A 20424-nucleotide genomic window follows, 5' to 3' on the forward strand; every position below is an offset into this window, starting at 1 on the left:
AGATCTAGGGCTGTAGTAGCATCGGAAAGTGGCAGAATTAATTTTTCATCCTGAATGTATGTGTTTCCCAGGCCAAGTGCATTTTCCTAGCAGGCTGTTGGCTCTCAGTGAATCTCCGATAAACAAGCGATTGCCGAAGAGAAACGTTGCATGGAAATTCGTTGACATCTTCAAATAAAGCATTAAATTTTACTCATGAGTACTAATGCCATATGCCCAGTAAAAGAAATGCCACATTTCCATCCCCTGGGCGTTGTTGAAGGAGATTACCTCAGGGCCAATGCTTCTGTTTTAGTGGCATGCCATATTATTGCTACCTGTGACACCAACTGGGGACACAGTTTTTCACACCCCCGCAGGAGTCAAGGTTGCCAAAATGTAGCCTATCATCTTAAGCGGAAACGCAAAACAACAGGAGAATTTACATATGCAGTACACACGCACACACACGCACCCAGGCAGCATCAGATCCAGGAGGTGTTTACACCTGCCACGTGGTGGTCCAGGGATGGAGAGCATGCCGGGAATGTGGACTGCTGGGAATTCCATCTCTAGGAGCAGAACTACCTGCTCAGAATCTCCATCCTCAGCCAAAATCTTCTCTTTCCTTAGCATTTCACACGCAGTTCCAAGTTTGAGAACGATATTTCCGAGCAACGTTTGAGCTTTTGAAATGGTTGGGTTCCTTCTTTTCAGGTTTACCTCTCAGTGTTGGTACCAAAAGTGAACTCTTATTATGCAGAATTCTTTGAGTTCTGGAAGCTTTCACTGTGGGGCTAGGCACTCATTGCATCGGGGAGCCGAGAACATTCAGGAAAATTGTTCTGCTTAGTTCCAACTGGGATTTCTTAGAATAGGGTATGTATTATGGCATCATTGGATAGGAAGCTTGTGTTTTCCCAGGTGGACCGAGGGAATGAAGCCGTGACCAAATAGATCATTTTTTATGTCATGCGACTTCATTGATAAGCAAGAAGAAACTGGATTGTTTGCGGGAATTGAGATTGTTGGTTGGTTACCCATCTCATCACTTCTCTTCACTTGTGGACACAACCATAGACATATGTCCTCAGGCGGTGCTCCTGCTTTAATTATGCCCCAGGTCACTGCTGGGAGCTTCAGCAGGTTGGTTTCCTGTGCCAACCAAGAGAATGGTGGCTTCTCTGAGACTATGACAGTTGACAGTTATCTTGCCTTAAGGTTTTTCATCAAATATTTTACCATAAAGGGAAGGAATTAGAAGGAAGACCATTCAAATCCTTCAGCTTCTTTCCTGGCTACTTTGAGGAAAAACCACAGAGAGTTCTTTCATTTGTAAACTTCTGGAATTATAGGCAAAATTTGTTCCAATGGAAGAAATAACGTGCGAGGTCTCACCCAGATCACCCAAGCTTCTCCTCTCGGTCCCCTTTTAATTTTTACAGGGCAGGTTTCAACACCAAAGAGGTTGATCAAATAGAAGACTGTGCTCATGGCCACAAGGTAGATCAGGGCTCCAGAGAAGGGAGTCAAGACATAGGTGGCTGGGACAGGCTCTGTTCTCTTCAGAAAGTTCTTCTAAGAGAACTATTTTTTCCCAGTCAAATATTTCCATCCAGTGAAAACCTACCCAGAAAGAAAACTGCCTTTGGGTTTCTCTGACAAAGATTTCTCCCTGTTGGCATCTGATGAGGGTTACAGGGCCTATGCCTGGGCCTCCTTGCAGACTTTCTCTACTTGCTGCTGGGAAAGTGAGTAAAGCACAAGTGTTCTGGGGTTTTCCACAGCACCCTGCAGCCTGCACTGACTGCTTCCTTGTGCCGGGCCCTCCCAGGCAGGTGGCAGGGGCTTCTCTGCAGTGGTCCCTGCATTTACTGATGTCTGGGTCAGGGCCGCCCACTCCCCAGCTGTCTAAAGGCAGTAGGTCCCAGGAGTATAGGTATTAGCTTTTCTTGGTGGAATTTTTGGTAGAATTCCCCTGTGAAGCCATCTGGTCTTGGGCTTTTGTTTGCTGGGATTTTTTAATTTAAAAATTCAATTTAACTTCTAGTGGTCAGTCTGTTCAGATTGTCTGTGTTTTCCTTTGTGGTTTGATGATTTTCTTTGGTACTATGCCTGTGCTCCTTTCTTTCTTCTTTTTGTAGATCTATTGTAGGTTTTTGATTTGTGGTTACCATGGCATTCATATATGTTGACCTATAACTATATCTACTTTTTAAAAACTGATAGACATTTAAGTTCAAACACATTCTAAAAGATCTACCTTTTTTTACTGCCCTCTCCCACATTTTGTGTTTTTGACGTCATGTTTTACATCTTCATGTTTATCTCTTCACTGTTTACTGTAGTTATAGTTTCTTTTACATTTTTTTCGGTCTTTAAATCTTTGTACTAGCTTTTTTAAGTGGTTGATCCTCAGTCCTTACTATATATTTGCCTTTTCTAGTGGAATTTTTCCTTTCTTATAGATTCTTACTTCTTCTTACAGTCTTTTCTTTTCCAGTTAGAGAAGACACTTTGACATTTATTTTCGGGTAGGTTTAGTATTGATAAACTCTTTTAGTTTTTGCTTCTCTTAGTTCTTTCTCTCTCCTTCGATTCGAAATTATAATCTTGCTGGGTAGAGTATCCTAAGTTGCAGGTTTTTCCCTTTCAGTACTTTGCATATATCCTGCGACTCCCTCTGGCCTGCAAAGTTTCTGCAGAGAAAGCAGTTGATTGCCTTATGGGGATTCTCTCGCATATGACTCTTTGTTTTTCTCCCGCTGCCTTTAGAATTCTCTTTAACTTTTGCCATTTTAATGATGATATGTCTTGGTGTGGGTCTGTTTGGGTTCATCGTGTTTGGGACCCTCCGTGCTTCCTGTACCTGGATATCTGTTTCCTTCTTCATGTTTGGGACGTTTTCAGCCATAATTTCATCAAATACGTTTCTGACATGTAAGGTGAGGGCTGCGGTGGGCTGGCCACAGGCAGAGGTCCAGGCTGCTTCTGAGGCTTTGCTTGTCAAGCGGCAGCAGTGGTAGCCCTGGCGACATCTGAGTCTCCTTTGTCTCTCGGAGCTGATTACCCTCCCCAGCCTCTGCGTCCCCCACCCGACTCTGGAACCTGCAGGGCAGACGGGGCCCCCGTGGGCCTGGGCAGTCGGGGTCCAGCGGAGATAGAGGTCGGGACCATCTCTGATGCACCGCCAGCCTAAGTACAGTAATGGCCGCCCTCGCTGTGCTCAGACGCCGCCCCGGGTCCAAGTTGCCTCTGCATCCCACGGCCAAGCTCTCGCCGGGTCACAGCAGCCTTCTCTGCAGTGTGGAGCCGTGATGTGAACGCTTGTGCTCCTCACTGGTGGGGTCCTGGCTTCCACAGCCCCGTTAGTCCCACTGACCCTCCAACCAGCCAGGGGGGCTCGTCTTCCCTGTGTCGGACCCCAGGGCTGGGGGGTCCCAATATGTGGCTCAAACCACTCGCTCCCCAGGACAGATCTCCGCTCCCCCCTACCCCATGTCATCTCCCTTTGAGTCCCCTCCCAGGGGAACAGGTCCTGACCTGATGGCTTCTGTTCCAGTCCTACCTGATTCAGTGGATCTTTCTTACAGCCTTGGTTGTACAGGAGTCTTTCTGCCCGTTTCCAGTTAGTTTTCAGTGAGAATCGTTCCACATGTAGATGTATTTTTGATGTGTTTGTAGGGGGAGGTGAGTTCCACGCCCTCCACCCTGCCATCTTGATCAATCTCAGAAAGCTTGTATTTTTAAACAAAATAGCCTGGGTTGGCAACAGAATCAGTTTTAAGCAGAAGAGCAGAGGCACTGAAGCTGGAATGATGGACTGAAGTCTGGTCAGAAGGGCCTTCAGTGCCTGGCAGAGACTGAAGATCTGAAATAAGAGGGGAGGGGGGAAGTGCAGGTTGAGGCTTTGGGGGTAGAATCTACAGGATCTGGCAAAGGTTTGGGTGGTGGGAGTAGCAAGTGTGGCTTCTGGGGATGGTGGTGCTGTGACAGAAATGAAATGTGCAAGAGTGGGACTCTGGGTGGTCAGTGTGGCTGTGGACTTTGGTGCTGGCCGTTACTGGATGTCCGGGGGGAGAAGGTAACAGTAGGTGGGATGTGGGTGGGGCTGCTTTAAGAGGGGTTGGAGCTGAGAGAGGACCCATTTGGACATCATCAGATTAGTGACAGTGGTTGAAAGTGTGAGTCTGTATTGAAGGAGTCCAGAATAACCACTGTGGCATGAAAATTATTTTGAACGGAAGGCATTTGAGAATAGATGTTACTTTTCTTTCTCTTTCTACTCTCCCTATCCCTCCTCCCCCCCTCCTCCTCCTCCTCCCCCTCCCCCTCCCCCTCCTCCTCCTCCTTCTCCTTCTCCTTCTCCTTCTTCTTCTTCTTCTTCTTCTTCCTCCAAACAGCACAAACTCTCAAAAGAACTCAACTGTCAAAATCCCTCCCCTGGAACTTTTGAAACCAGGGAAATTCGACTCATCACTGAACAGGAGAAATTGGCACCCTACCTAAACAGACATTGTCCCCAAATTATCATATCTCCTGTCTATTCTCCTAAGGGCCTATTATCTTTACTAAAAGTCATTTGTTTTCCCCTAGTGCCCCTTCTCAACTCCCTCCCCCATTAAAAAGTCGTATGTTTTTTCCATAGGTGTCCTTCTCCCCATCCTCTTCTCCTAGTAAGATGATATATAAGCCCCCGATTCTAACCACCTCCTTAAGTCATAGTTTTCTGTGAGCTTCCATGTATGTAAGTGAATAAAAATCTGTCTTTTGTCTTGTTAATTTGTCTTGTTGTCAGTTTAATTCACAGGCCCCCAAGAACTGAACATAATAGAGCAGAGGGAAAGTTTTTCTTCCTTAAGTGTATCATCGCCCAAGGAGAGAGAGAAGGGCGGAGGCCAGAACTTCAAGAATACCAATAGATAGTTGTCCAGAGGAGAAGAATAAAGAAATGGATGTGGAATGGTCAGAGAAGGAGGGGGGGGGACTCAGGAGAGTGTGGGGAGTGAACGGTTTCAAGATACAAGGGTGGGAGCAGTGACAGATCTCACATAGAGTTTGGAGGGACAAACATTTTACTGTGTTTACTGTTTACTACCCTGCACCAGGCTTGGAAAACATCATGTCATTTAATCCTGACAGCAAGCAGGTGCCTGAGAGAAGGCTGTATTCTCCTTTTACAAGCTCAGAAAAGTTGGGTGGCTTTCCTAAGGTCATTCAGCTGTGAGAGAAGGAGCTGAGCGCAGGTCAAGAGATTTTACATCCCTGCCTTTCTGCTTTCATGTGGCATGTTGTTTGTTTCTCCAAACTAGGGCAACATTCTGAACACTGTGCATTTAGCTTCTGAGTGATCTTTTCCAAAACCAGAAATCAACAAACTCCAGTCTTTGGGACATATCTAGCCCGTTTCTGTAAATAAAGTTTACTGGCACATGGCCATGGCCATGACCACGACCGACCACTCATTTATGTGTTGCCTGTAGCTGCTTTCTCTCTATGGCAGCAGAGTTGAGGGGTTGTAAGGAGACACATGAAGACTTACAAGTTATTATTGGTCCTTTGCAGAAAGTGTGCTGACCCCTGCCTTAAACCACGAGGTTGCATAAAAAATACTATAGGGCTTCCCTGGTTGAGAATCCACCCGCCAATGCAGGGGGCACAGGTTCGAGCCCTGGTCCGGGAAGATCCCACATGCCACAGAGCAACTAAACCCGTGCACCACAACTACGGAGCCTGCGCTCTAGAGAGCGTGAGCCACAACTACTGAGCCCGCGTGTCACAACTACTGAAGCCCGCATGCCTACAGGCCACGCCTCGCAACAAGAGAAGCCACCGCAATGAGAAACCCGCGCACCGTAACGAAAAGTAACCCCCACTCGCCACAACTAGAGAAAGCCCACGCGCAGCAACGAAGACCCAACGCAGCCAAAAATAAATAAATAAAATAAATACATTTATTAAAAAAATGTTATAGATTAGGAATTCTGATTCAGTCTAATGTAAAATTCTCTTCTTATAATGAAAATACACTCATGGAGAAAATCAGATAGGATACCAGTGCGATTTCCATCTACCAGGAAATAACACCAGTTACGCTAAACTCTACTTAGTCGAGTATTTTTTTCAATGATTTGGAAGAAACAAAAGATGAGGAATGAGAATTTGGTAGCCCCGGTGCAGCAGCACACACCAACTCAGAAAAGAGTCAAATCTGGTAAAATCTTTGCCTCTCTCAAGAATGCAGGAAGGGTGGGTGGGGCAGTAGAAACGATGAGGGGCCTCATACTTAAAAGGCAACTGACAATCCCCAAAGACCTTGACTTCAGCACGTAATCAGGCAGCGGTCACTTTGTCCCCCATCCATTCATCAGGACCCCAGGGCCTTGAGAAAGGACATGTGTCTCTCTCTTCTTCTGCTGTGCCTGGCGGGGCCACGGGCTCCCCCGAGGTGGGAGGGTGTCCCCCGGGGCTGGCGGCCTCCCGGCTGGTGGAAGCACAGAGGGCTGTCTGAGGCGGCAGTCCTGCTGGGGCACATCTGTGCTTCTCAATATTCACACTGCTAATGTCGCACTCGGGTGACAAATGCAAATCGGGTGGCTTCGTCCAAACATGTCAACCTCATTAGCAGGCGCACAGCAACTGACATAACACACCGGCCTCTCGTTCTTCTGTTTCTACTTCCATCCTTCCAGAGTGCTGAGGGGGAGCCCTGGTGTGGGAACCAGGCAGGAAGCACTTTATGAAAAAAGAAGGGTCTGTGGGTACTAGGGGTTGCTCATCCTGGGGCATCCTCTGTAAAGCGCGCAGATCTCCTCTGGCCAGAAACTGAGTGAAATCAGACTAGGATACACCTTGACCTTGAAGAGAACTTACGGCAACTGCTGTGCCCCCAGGACAGAATGGAATATAAGATCACAACTCTGGAGAAGAATAAGAGGACAAAAGAGATTTATTATTATTATTATCGATATTATTATTTTGGCCGCACCATGTGGCTTGCAGGATCTTATTTCCCTCACCAGAGATCGAACCAGGGCCCTCGGCAGTGAAAGCGTTGAGTCCTGACAAGATGAATTTATTTATTTATCTATCCATCTATCTATCTATCTGTCTGTCTGTCTATCTATCTATCTATCTATCTATCTATCTATCTATCTATCTATCTATCTATCTATCTATCTACGCTGTGCTAGGTCTTAGTTGTGGCATGAGGGATCTAGTTCCCTGATCAGGGATGGAACCCGGGACCCCTGCATTGGGAGCACAGAGTCGTACCCACTGGACCACCAAGGAAGTCCCAAGATGGATTTTTTTAATTTGATAAACACCTACTTGTTGATTAAAAAAAATATTTTTGGTGAAAAATTTGATGAACATTATAATTTATCATTAAAACTTCACTTTTCCTTCCATTTAAATGAATCTACACTCTTCAGTAATTTTCTCTCTTAGATCAGAAATTTAAATGCACAAAATGATTTTGAGTTGCTTAAATGTTTGATAGAGACATTGTGATAACAACAGCGTGGGAATTAATTTAGGGATGATGGTCTTGTCATTAACAAATACCTCATATTCTTAGGTCCTGGAAAGGTCTGAATTGTCTTTGTGGCCACTGAAATTCTTTTAAAGTCTTTTTTGATGCCAATCACGTGTTTGTTTCATGAACATAGATTAACTATGAAGGTGTTGGGTAACAAAGGACTAAACAAAACATTATTTGATAACAATAAGGGTCTCTACTTTCCCTTTATTTGACCTTCAGTATACATTTTGCATTGCCAAATAAGTCATTTTTACTGCTAACATATCACGCGATGATTTTAAAGTATGCTGAGAGACAGTATCAATTCTCTGTTCCCTTATCTGGAAATTTTTGGGGGGACACAAGAGATGCATCTTTTGTATTTGAGCTTAATATTCACTTTCACATAGAAAGTAAAGAAAATTCTTCTTCAGTAAAGAAAATTTTGAATTTTTCCCCCCAGAAGTTTGTTTCTCAGAAAACAAAAATGACTAAAATTTCCAGAACTTTTACCACGACACATCCCTGTTCTAAGTTTATACAGAATAAATCAATGAGGAAAAAAAATAATTTAACAATGGAATATATAATTTCCCTATTGTTTCTTTTATGCTTTATTTTAAGGATATCAAACGGTCAGATAAAAATTTGGTCAATTGTTTGGATGGCCAAACATCTAGGCATTTGACACCAGCGACAGACCTCTGGATTTTCACACTTCCTTTTGGTTTCATGCATGTACTTGGCACTGTATAATTCAGTCAATGTATGCTAAGGGTTTCTTTTTACAGATTTCAAAAACATTCCTCACCTTTTAACTGCAGCACACATCCAGCATGGTTATTGTTTGAATATTTTCTTTCTCAAAGACCACCTCTCCCCTGAAATCAGGTCACTCTGTGACCATCTCTTTAAGGGAATCAAACTGCCTGGGCGAGGGTGCAGAGGGCCTCCATGCTGTGTGCCTGTCTTAGGGACAAAGCTAAGGGGAGGGAGAAGAAAGTTGTCTGAGAATTGGAGAGAGATGGAGTGTCTGTGGGGCGGGGGGCCTTGGCAGTTCAAGCCCAAGAGCCTCGTCCATAGTGTGCAAGGGTGCAAGCGTTCGCCTCGGCCACCCGGCCACTGGGCCACCCGGCCACTGGGCCACTCGGCCTCTGGGGCTCCGCTTCCTGTCAGCACTGTGCATCATTGCCCACAAAAGTGACCAGCACTTCATTTTTTCTTCTCCTTTTTTAAAAAAATTAATTTATTCATTTTTATTTATTTATTTTTGGCTGCGTTGGGTCTTTGTTGTTACGCGCGGGCTTTCTCTAGTTGCGTCGAGCAGGGGCTACTCCTCGCTGCGGTGCACGGGCTTCTCACTGTGGTGGCTTCTCTTGTTGTGGAGCACGGGCTCTAGGCGTGTGGGCTTCAGTAGTTGTGGCACGTGGGCTCAGTAGCTGTGGCACATGGGCTCAGTAGTTGTGGCGCACGGGCTCAGTAGTTGTGGCACATGGGCTTAGCTGCTCCGCGGCATGTGGGATCTTCCCGGACCAGGGCTCCAACCCGTGTCCCTTGCATTGGCAGGCGGATTCTTAACCACTGCACCACCAGGGAAGCCCCTCCCTCCTTCTTAAAGCACTTAGTGTCTTAGGGTGACAGCTGATGTGACCTGCCTTCCTCCTTGCCCGACGAGGAAATGGCGGGCTGCCTCCGCCCAGCCCTCTCTCTGTGTGGCGGTGGGGGGCACGCCTGGCTGTCACCATGTATCCGAGCTCCTGTGCACTGCCGTCCGTTTGTGTCCTGCCATTTCTCCCCAAGCCCCAAGTTTAAGAAAAAGGCCTTCAGATCTTTGCAGCGCTAGGTGCCCGCATCTGCATCTCCCAGCCACATCGAACACTAGTCGAAACACAAAGTGACCCCTGCCTGCCCCCGGCTGGGACAGCTCCAGGTGTGGCAGGCAGGTGCCAGGCATCAGGAGGGACAGGACAGGCGTCTCCTGTAGTCACCCTTCCAGCTGGAGGTCTCCGCTGGACCAGAATCCTGGCAGGTGAGGGCGTGCCCGACTGTGCGGTTGGTACGGAGGGGGAGGTGTTGGCTGGGGTGCCCTCAGAGATGGCGCCTTGACTCTGCTAATGCGTCTCTCCACAGTGAAAAAGTCCCTCTCATTTCTCGAAGGGGAAGCTGGGAAAGGGGGGAGGAAATGTGCAGGTGGTTCTGAGAACTGACTTCTTTCTCTCTGTTTACATAGTCACCTTGCATAAAGTTCCAGAATTTCCATGTGGAAACCTCCATGCTTATCAATGAATGCCATAGACCCAACTCATCTGATGGAATGCAGCATTATTACCACGCTCAGAATTCCTTCAAGATCCACAGAAAACTCCGGCCGGTATGCAACACCCAGGGGGCGTAGTTCTGGGCCAGTTTCATAACTTGAGATCAAAAATACCCACCTTTGTTCAAACCCTTTCTTTCATCTAACCTGATGTCTTGATGTTGGTTAGAAAGAGTTGGGCTGATTTATACGCCCCTTCAAAAGAGTTGAATAGTCGGTGGGTTTGCACAGGGAATTATGTCTTTGGAAGGACCTGGGCATTAAATTATTTCAGGTGCTCCATTGAGAATAAAGCCAGTGTTTCAAGGTCTGAAAGCTGCAGTCGAATTTGTGGTACAAATATTGGGAAAACCCCCAGTTATTTGGAGTTAGCCTGCTAAACTGTGGGATCTGGAAAGATTTAGACCGCACAGAGGTGGCAGACTTAAATGGCTTCAGGGAGATAGCCAAGGTGGGAAGTGGCAGAGATACAAGGTAACAGGCCACTCGGGGATGCGGGATGCCCTGAACCTCTGCTTACGGCGGTCCGATTCCCTTTAATCCAACACATCTCAATGGCTTGCGAAATCCTCTACAGGCCTTTCATCGGATGGTCCAACCCACTGTTTACACACCACGGACAGAGGCCGGGTCCTCCTGTGACTCGTCCAGGATCACCCAGATCCCCCATCAGAGAGCGGCCTGCAACCCAGGGCTTCGGACCCCAGCTCAGGGTGTGGTCCACCCTCCGGCAGCACTTCACGTCCCAACAGGAGGAAAATGGCCATTGAAAGCTTAGTGAACACTCAGTGTACACTCAGTGTTCTCTTCTTCTCAGGCTCTGGGTATCTGAGCCTCTTACTCTCATGTGCAAATGGGTATAACACTTTTTACCCACGAGGTTGGTGCAAGGATGAAGTGAGATAATATATGTTAACAAAGTCACAGTAATTGGGATACAGCAGAGTGTAAACTTTCTTTCTCTCCCTCTTCTTTCCCTCCTTCCCTCTTCTCTTCCCATTGACTCTTCCTCCCCTCCCCTCCTCTCTCCTCTCTTCCCCTCCCCTCTCCTCTTTTCTCTTCACTTTGTCTTACTTGATTTTGTAGCATCGTTCCTTATATGCAGCAAGTATTCAGGAAATCCAGAGCAAGAGGGTTGGGGCAAAGCGGGCAGGTGGTTAGCTGTTCCATCCTGTCGGAGGGCAGAGGCAGGCCTCACACTGTCAAGGATCTACTGCCCTTTAGGTGTGGTGGTCCAGAGCCTGAGCTCCCAAGGGTCTTTCTGGCAAGGGTAGTAGGTTATCCTGATCACATCTGTAGAAAGGCCGGTGGGGTCTGCGGAAGAGTCTGCGACTCTGGCAAAGCTGGTCGGAGCGTTTGCCGACTGAAGATGCAGCCCTGACCTTGGTAGCACCGTGCTCTATGCTGTTGTCCTTTTCCTCACCTAGGACCCAGGTCTTGGTTTGTTTGCAGAAGACTGTGGCCCACCAGCCGGGCGGGGGGTCCTCACACTTGGCCTGCAGGTGCAGAGATGCAGGTGGCCCTGTCTCTGGGAGAGCCGCGGAGGGAGCATCAGGGCCGAGGGGGCCCTGCGGCACCGCTGAGTCCGCTCTTCCCGGAGTGAGCATGCCCTCCGACGGCTCCCAGGGCAGAGCCCTGCTCGGACTGACGATGGTCAGCAGCTACCGCGTCTGGTGCTTGGTTGTCTGACCCCAGCATGTCTGCTTTGTTCCTTTACAAGAACATGGTCTTAGGGATGGTGGGGACTGTGGGTGGGAGTGGCCCATGTATTGGAGGAAAAGACTACAGCATCCTGCTTTGCTGTCCCTTCTCCCTTTTTCTGAAAAATTTTAATTGTGATCTCAGTATGATAGACTTTTGCCAAAAGGCATGATGAAAAATTTCAAGCACTATTCAAAGTAATAATAACAATTTTAAAAAATATGTATTTATGTGGCGCTTATTATCTGTCAGTGCTTTAGAAACTTAAATCATTCCCTTCTCATGCAACTGTGTTTTCCCCAGCCTCCTCTGCCCTTGACGGAACAGACCCACATAGAGGGCAAGCATCGTTGTGCATGGTCACACGCCTGGTGGATGGTGGGGTCCAGATCGGAACCTGTGTAGGTTGGCTCCAAGCCTTAACCAGGGCCCTGGACGCCTTCACCAATTACACCAGAGATCTTGGGGTGCAGGCCTACCATGCCTAATGTGTACCCTCGGGGGCTGCAGGCTCCTTATTCCAAACCCCTCCCACGTGTGACAGGCTACAGCATCCTGCCCTCCGCACCTGCCCTCCCGGGCCCTCCTTCCTGCTCTCACCTCAGAACCCTCAATGTCCCTCTCTGGCAGCCTCTGTGAAATAGCTGCAGTTCTCTCCGAGTTGAAGTTCATTTCTACTGTTCTCAGAAATTACCATGGCCAAGCACTGACCTGCTTATCCCAGGGCAGTTTGAAATATTATTTCTGAACTTGCTGATGAGAATAACTACACTTGAACATATGTGTTGGCAATGAGACTTTTTCATGGGTGTGTTTGTGTCTGAGTGTGTGTATTTTCTCCAGGAGTCTCCAGAGAGCTACACCCTTCAGGAAGTGTTGGCTCTAAGGTCCCATGAAGGGTCCTGTCCCTCCAGTAGGTTTCACCCTTTTAGCTTGACATGCACCAGACAGTGTGCCAGGTTCCCAGGGATGACATGGTTGCTCTGACCCTGAGAAGGTCACCATCGAGGGCAAGTGACGTACTGAGTTCCTGAAGAGGAGAACCTAAGTTGAATCAAGCCTTGTTCTGGGTTTAACCTGGAGCCATTTGCCGGAAAGACTTCATCATCTGGAACTTTAGACTTGGAGGATTCTTTTGTTTTTCTGGTTAATTTTTTTAAAAAATTGAGATATAATTGGCATATAACATTGCATAGGTTTGTGTACAATGTATTGGTTTGATAATTAGATGTTGCAATATGGTTACCACGGTAGCAATAGCTAACACCCCTATCATATCACATAATTATTGTTTCTTTTTAGGTTGAGAACAGTTCAGATTTAGTCTCTTAGCAATTTTGAAGTTTATAATACAGTATTGTTGACTATAATCACTATGCTGTGTGTATTACATCTCCGGGGCTTATTTATCTACTAGTTTCCAGTTTGTGCCTTCAGACAACATCTTTCAATACCCTCCCCCTCCCCCCAGCCCCTCGAAACCACTACTCTACTCTCTGTTTTTGCAAGTTGAGTTGTTTTAGATTCCACACAGAAGGGAGATTGTATAGTATCTGTCTTTCTCTGACTTATCTCATTTAGCATAATGCCCTCAAGGTCCGTCCATCCGTGTTATGGCAAAAGGCAGGGTTTTCTTCCTTCCTATGGAAGAATAATATTCCATCTTCTTTATCCATTTCTTGTTGGCAGACACTGAAACTCTGGGTCCCAACATCCAGAGATGTTTTAATCTGGCCTCACAACCACAGCACCACATCGGTCCCCCAGGACCTTTTTGATGGCCCCTCGTCTCTCCTGTTCTTCTCTCCTTCCCTTTCTTCTATCACCTCTTTGCCCAATCTTACCCTTGTCTTTTCTATCCCTTCCTTTTAGCTTCCTTTTCCATGTAGTTAGGAAGGAAACCAAGAGCAGGTGAGAAACAAGCTTATTCCACAGCTTTTTCATAGCTATGAGGCATGTGAATAATTTCATATTTACCTGTATTTACAAAAATGATGAAGATTGGGCAAGTCTGGGAGAATATTTGGGTAGTGGGAGAGAGATAGGTACATGGGATCTGGAGAAATTCTATTCACAAAATAGACATTTTTCAAATTTTAATAAGGGAATGCATTTTCTATTCTTAAGTTCAAAGCTAAAGAAGGCATAGAGGTAGTAATATTTGCCAGATTTTACATTTATTAAAAGCCAGGACAGACAGGGATTATAACATACCTCAATATTTATGATGCAGCAGCTTCTGCACAAATATTAAAATTAGGCAGTTATCATCAGAACTATTTGTTGTTTATATTTTCTTTCAAATTTTAATGAACACAAATGCTACGTATGTGGTAAAGTTCAATACCTGAAAAAATAACCCGTTTGTCCATTCATGAAGCACACCAAAGAACTGTCATGGGAAAAAGTCATTTTAAAACTAAATAATAATTTGAGAAGGCATCAAAAAAGACTTCTGCTTCCGCGAAGATGGAGTAAACGTACTTTTCCCTCCTCCTCCTGCTGAGAGCAATTGAAAACCGTGGACATTATATATGAAACAAACATAAAAACGCTGCAAGGTGGAGAGAAGGCAGCTGACTAGGGCCCGTGGACTGAAAAATGACATGTCAGTGAGTTTCTCAGGGCTTCTTTTTGCCTCACAAATCCCAGACCAGATACTGGAGAAGACAGCAACCTGGAAATGCCAATGTGTGCAGCCGTGAAAGCCCCGAGAAAAGCCACAGGATGGGGAAAGTGGTGTCCCAGGCGAGTCACACACAAACCTTTCATATAATTAATGTTCTACTTTTGACAAACACCACAGAACATTTGTGGCCCCATCCCCCCCGTCAGCAAAGACTGAGGGGGTATCTAGACTTCCATGCTCGCGAGGCTGCAGCAAGATGCTCCAACCACATCCCAGTTGCATCAGACAAAGCTAAGGGGAGCAGTGCATTCATCCCATTGGGTGGTAATGAATGACCCCATCACAGACACGCTTCCTTCCCCGTGCTAATGACTCCACCCCTACCCCATGCACTGTTGGGAAGCTGCTTGGGGAGCCTTGACCCCCCTGGCAGTAAGGAGGTGCCCATCACACACTCTCAGGACTTTCATCACCACTTAACAGTAATAAGGCTTTTCCTCCAGCCCCCTTTGGTATCAGTGGAGGATATGTGGGGAGTAGTAAACAGTGGTCTCTGTGCCTCCCAGCCAAGATGGTACCAGCAGAGGCCCAGTGGGGAGCCTGAACTCCCACACTTCTCAGCAGTAAAAAGGAGCTCCTCCTCCCTAGGTGTAATTGGGGTCCCAGTGGGGAACCTGGACTTCTGTACGCACCTACCAGAAATGAGGTGGTGTCAGAGGAGGCCTTCTAAATCCCAAGACTGTAATAAAAAGAAGAGTCTTATAATATCCCAAATTTCCAGGTTTCAATCTAAGATCACTTGTCATAATAACTACCAGAAAGATTACAAACTGAAAGAGAAAAGAAAATCAGCATTTTCAAATGCAGAGATGACACAGATGTTAGAATTATTTGACCAGGGTTTTAAAGAAGCCATCATAAAAATGCTTCAGTGCAGAATTACAGACATGTTTGACATAAATGAAAAATAGTCTTAGAAAAAAATATAAGTTGAAAGAAGAACCAAATGGTATTTTAGAATTGAAAAATATAATAAGCTAAAAAAAACCCTCAATGGATAGAATTAAACTCAACAGCAGATGGTGTGGACAGAGGGAAGAGTCTATTGACCTTAAAGATAAGTAAATAGATAAAACTCAAGCTCAAAAACAGAAAGAAAATAGACTGTGAAAAAAAACCCAGAGTATGTGTAACTATAATTAAAATCTAAAATTTGTGCCATTAAATTCCCAGAGGAGGAGAAATAGTCAACACTATTAGGTTTTGATAAGTTAAATATATACTAAAATCTAAAGCATCCATTAAAAATATTACACAAGGCAATATACTCAAAAACACTATAGATAAATCTAAATGGAATTCTAAAAAAAAATGTTCAAGTAATCCACCAGAAGGCAGGACAAAATAAACAGAGAAACCAGACACAGACAACAAACAGATTAAATGTAAATGATCTAAATACACAAATTAAAAGACAGAAGTGGGCATACTGAGTAAAAATACAACCCAACTATACACTTTTTCTGGGAAACACATCAAATACAATGATATATAGAGGCTGAATTAAAAGGATGGAAAAGGTATACTATGCAAACTTTAAACAAAGGAAAGTGTGCGTGGGTTTATTAATAATCAGATAAGTAGATTTTAAAGTAGGGAAATTTGACAGGGAGAGGGACATTACCTAATGATTAAAATGATTAAATGTCAATCCACCAAGAACATACAGCAGTATTAAATGTATATGTATCAAAAAATGGAGTGGTATAATACACATCTATAATTATAGCTGGAGATTTCAAAACCTGCTCTAGTTTCAAAACTAGACAGAAAATCGGCAATATAGAATAATTGAACAAAATACCCCATCGAAAGAATCCAACTGACATTTACAGAACACTCCACACAACAGCAGCAGAATATGTATATTTTCCAAGTGCTTCTGGTACATATATAAAGTAGACCATATACTGGGCCATAAAGCAAACCTCAAAAATTTAAAAGAACTGAAATAAATAAAAAAATAAAATAAATAAAAAGTGTGTCCTCTGTCCACAAGGAAATCAACTAGAAATCAATAATAGATAACAGAAAAATATCCAAACACCCAGAAACTAAACAATACATGTCAATTCATGGGTCAAAAAGGAAGTCTCAAAGGAAACTAAAAACATCCATTGAACTAAAAGAAAATTAAAATACAACATGTCAAAATTTGTGGGAAACAGCTAAAATAGTGCTAAGAGGGAAATTTATAGTATTAAATAATTACATTAGAAAAGAGGAAAAGTCTCAAATCAACAGACCAAACTCCTACCTCAAGAACCAAAAAAAGAAAAACAGAATAAACCCAAACAAGAAGAAGGATGGAAATACTAAGTGTAAGAACAAATATAAATGAAATTGAAAAGAGAAAAAACAATAGAAAAATTTATGAAACAATGCTGATTCTTTAAAAAGATCAATACAAGATAAACATACAACATGTGGCCTTGCTCAACTCACTAATTAGTTCTAAAAGTGTTTTTGTACACCTTATGAGATATTATGCATAGGCAATCATGTCATCTGCAGGTAGAAAGAGCATTCTTTCTTCCTTTGTGATCTATTGGGTTGGCCCAAAAGTTTGTTCAGTTTTTCCATAAGATGGTAGGTAGAAACCCAAAAGAACTTTTGGGCCAAACCAATATATGCATTTTATTTCTTTTTCTTTGCCTTATTGTGCTGGTTGAAGTCCCAGTACAATGTTGCATAGCAGTGATGGCTCAGAGGTCCTTGCCTTCACAGCAATTTTAGGGGAAAAGTATTGTCTTTTACCACTAAGTATTATATTAGTGTAGGTTTTAAAGACATGTTATTATGATGAGGACATCCTTTATTCCTATTTTTCAGAAAGTTTGTATCATACACAGAGTTGGATTCGTCAGATAATTTTTCTGCAAAAATTGATACGATCATGTGGATTTTCTTCTTTAGCTTATTAATATGGTGGATGACATTGATTTTTGAATACCGAACAACCCTTGCATTCCTGGAATAAACCCCACTTGGTCATGGTGTACACTCTTAAAATTCAACTAAAGAAACCTCAAACAATTGAATTATAAAATGGGATAAAGTCATGAAGAGTCATTTCATCACAGAGGATAAACAGATGGCAAATAAGCACATGAAAAGATGTTCAGTATACTTAGCCATTAGAGAAATGTAAATGAATACCATAATGAGATATCACCACACACTTACTAGAACAGCTAAAATAGAAAAAGTGAAAATATCAAATGCTTGTGAGCATGCTGAGAAAGTGGATCTCTCACACATTGCTGGTGTAATGTAGAATGTAAAAGGATACAGCCACTCTGGGAGATTGGCAGTTGATTTAAAAACTAAAATATATTTACCATATGACCCAGCAATAGAGAATTTATGTCCATACCAAACAGTGTACATAATTGTTCATAGCAGCATTATTTGTAATATCCCCAAACTAGAAACAACCAAAATGTCCCTCAATAAATGAATGTTTAAATAAACTGTGGTTACTCCATATCACGGAATACTACTCAGCAATAAAAAGGAACAAACTCTTGATATACGTATCAACTTGAGTAGATCTCCAGGGCATTGTGCTGAGTGAAAAAAGTCGAGGTCAATATGTCATTTACTGTATGATTCCATTACACAGTATTCTTGTAATGAAGACATTATAGAGATTTAGGATTTAGGGATAGTGGGGGAGAGGAGTGGGTATGATTGCAAAGAGGAAACAGGAAGATGGTGATAGATTAGTTCTCCATCCTGACTGTGGTTATAAGAATATGAAATGGGCAACATGATAAAATGACATAGAACTATGCATACGTGTTGTACTGCTGTCAGAACTATGCATACGTGTTATACAGCTTTCAGTTTCCTGGTTTTGATATTGTGATATAATTATGTCAGATGTAACCTTTGGGTGAAACTGGGTGATGAATACACCAGACCTCTGCAATTTCCTGTGAACCTATAATTATTGCAAAACAAAAATTAAAAAACCAAACAAAACACAGAAGGCAAAAAGCAAAACAACAAGACCTTCTTAAATGCCTTCAAAATAAAAGTAGAAATTCTATACATGAGCTGACTCTATTTTTACTCCTGGCATTATCACCTCAAATTATAACAGAACCAGAATGGCTGAATGAATGAATGAATGAATGATGGGAGACGAGAGAGTTGTCCTCCTTGTAATTTGCTGGTTTTTTAAAATTTCAGGTTCTGAACACTCATTTTTATTTAATGTCTGTTCAATTTTGATTTCACAGCAATTACAGCTACCAAAACATGCTAAGGAGAGCTGTTAAAAGAGAGAAAGGGGACCCAGCAGCCTCTGGCTAAATGCTCTGAGGGAACTTCCAGAAATGAGATGCACAGAAACCAGTTGAAACACATTTGGAACTACACATAAGGATAAGGAATATACCACATACAAGAATAAGGAATCTGAAAACCAGCCCGAGCTGATCGCTGCTTTATCTATGTACGAGGATTCCCTAAAGGGACTGAGATGCTCGTGTCTTCCAAAATACACCTACTTAAAAAGTCTTTTCAAGTGCTGCTCTAAGGCAAACCTTCCTCTTTTATTCCTGTTTCTTCACAGATATTCCAAAGCCTGGAATGGGCTGCTCATTTTTTGCCACCTACACCAACTCATCCATATCTGAGACCAGCAGCTGCGCCCAAATGTCCCACCTTCCGAGAGGTCGTAAATGTTTTTCTTAGCAATACCGTATCCTCTTAAAGTCACGCCGCCCTGGCTTATATGGCACACAGCCTTCCCTCCCGGGGCTGCCGTACCGCCTGTCCCTTAAGGCGCACACGTGTGCGTCCGCAGACAGGCTGTTACTCCCTGGACCAGGACCACCTCCCCGTGGTGTCAATCAAAGAGGCAAGTTCTGGAGGGTCACGCGTTCACATCCTAGAAGGCTTCAAGTGTTTCCAAATGGGACTCGGACTCTATTCCCAATTTGTGATTTTAAAAACGCAATAGATTCTCCTACCTGATCAACTAGCATTAGCTTGCGAGGCTGCTGTCCTACGTCACAGACAGCATGGGAAGGGGAGGCAAAGGAAGACAAAGCAATGAATTTTGCTAACCACCATCGTCAAGGGGTGTTGACCACGGACTTCCACCACGTGGAATACTAAGGCGACGCCCGCAACCTCCGCGAGCGTGAACCCTACCCAGACTCAACTGGGCAAACTTTACAAAATTATTGTTATTATCAAGGACATGTCACACTTTGGGATATATCTGTGCCACAGAAAGAGCTATGGCATCTTTAAATTACTGGGTAACGGACAGAGCTGGAACTCTGCCAAGGTAAAAGTTGTAAAACTGGATTGATTTTTGCTCCAGCTTGCTAAGGGCTCCCCGGAGTCAGGATGCAAGGTTCAAATATAATAATTGATAGCCTGAAAAAATATTTCTGATAAGTGTGCCGAGGTAACGCAGAGCCCTGCCTGAGATGAAGTGAGCCTTTGTGCTTCGGCAAACCCTACAACCAAGGTGATCCCTGGCACCCGTTTCAGCTCTGATTAGAGCCACCGGCTTCCTGCTTTCCCAAGTCCCCCTGCCTTTACCGAGCTTCCTCCAGCTGTAGAGAAAATGGTCCTGGCCTTCAAACAGGAGCGTTTGTTAAATGCTGTTGTGGAAAAGTAATTATCCAACAATCAGACCTGTATGTGTAGGGGAAATCGCGTTCGTTAATACCACCTTGGTAATCCCAGGGGGCAGGGAGGGCTCCCGTTAATCTGACCCCTTTTCAGTCGTGCCTTGGTGCGCTGACCACCCCAAGCTGTGAGTGTGTGTGTCTAAATTGCTCGAGATTCAATTGAACACATTAAAATTTAAAAAGGATTTAACTGAATATTTTCAATAGCTTCTGAGAAGGGGGATAATTTATTAGCTCGGAGTAAATTAAAATCTCAAGCAGGGGTAAAGACTTCGAAGATTGCTTTAATACATTTTATATGCTTTCAAAAGAAATGTTCTTTTTAAATGGTCCAAAAATCAGCTAATTTTGTCCTATTTAGCAAATTACCTCCTAAAGCCACAATGTTGAAAAAACTTAACAATTATTTTTTTTTAAAGGGAAAAACAGAGGAGGGGGTGAAAAAAATCATACACCTTCCATAGGAAACAACCAAACCCTAAATTGCTACGTTTTTTATATGCCACAGTTAGGATTATTTTTTTTTCTTTCTTAATTCAAAAGTCAGTGAAACATT

Source organism: Balaenoptera physalus, assembly GCF_965194825.1.
Source record: "Balaenoptera physalus genome assembly, chromosome: 15".
NCBI classification, from domain to species: domain Eukaryota; kingdom Metazoa; phylum Chordata; class Mammalia; order Artiodactyla; family Balaenopteridae; genus Balaenoptera; species Balaenoptera physalus.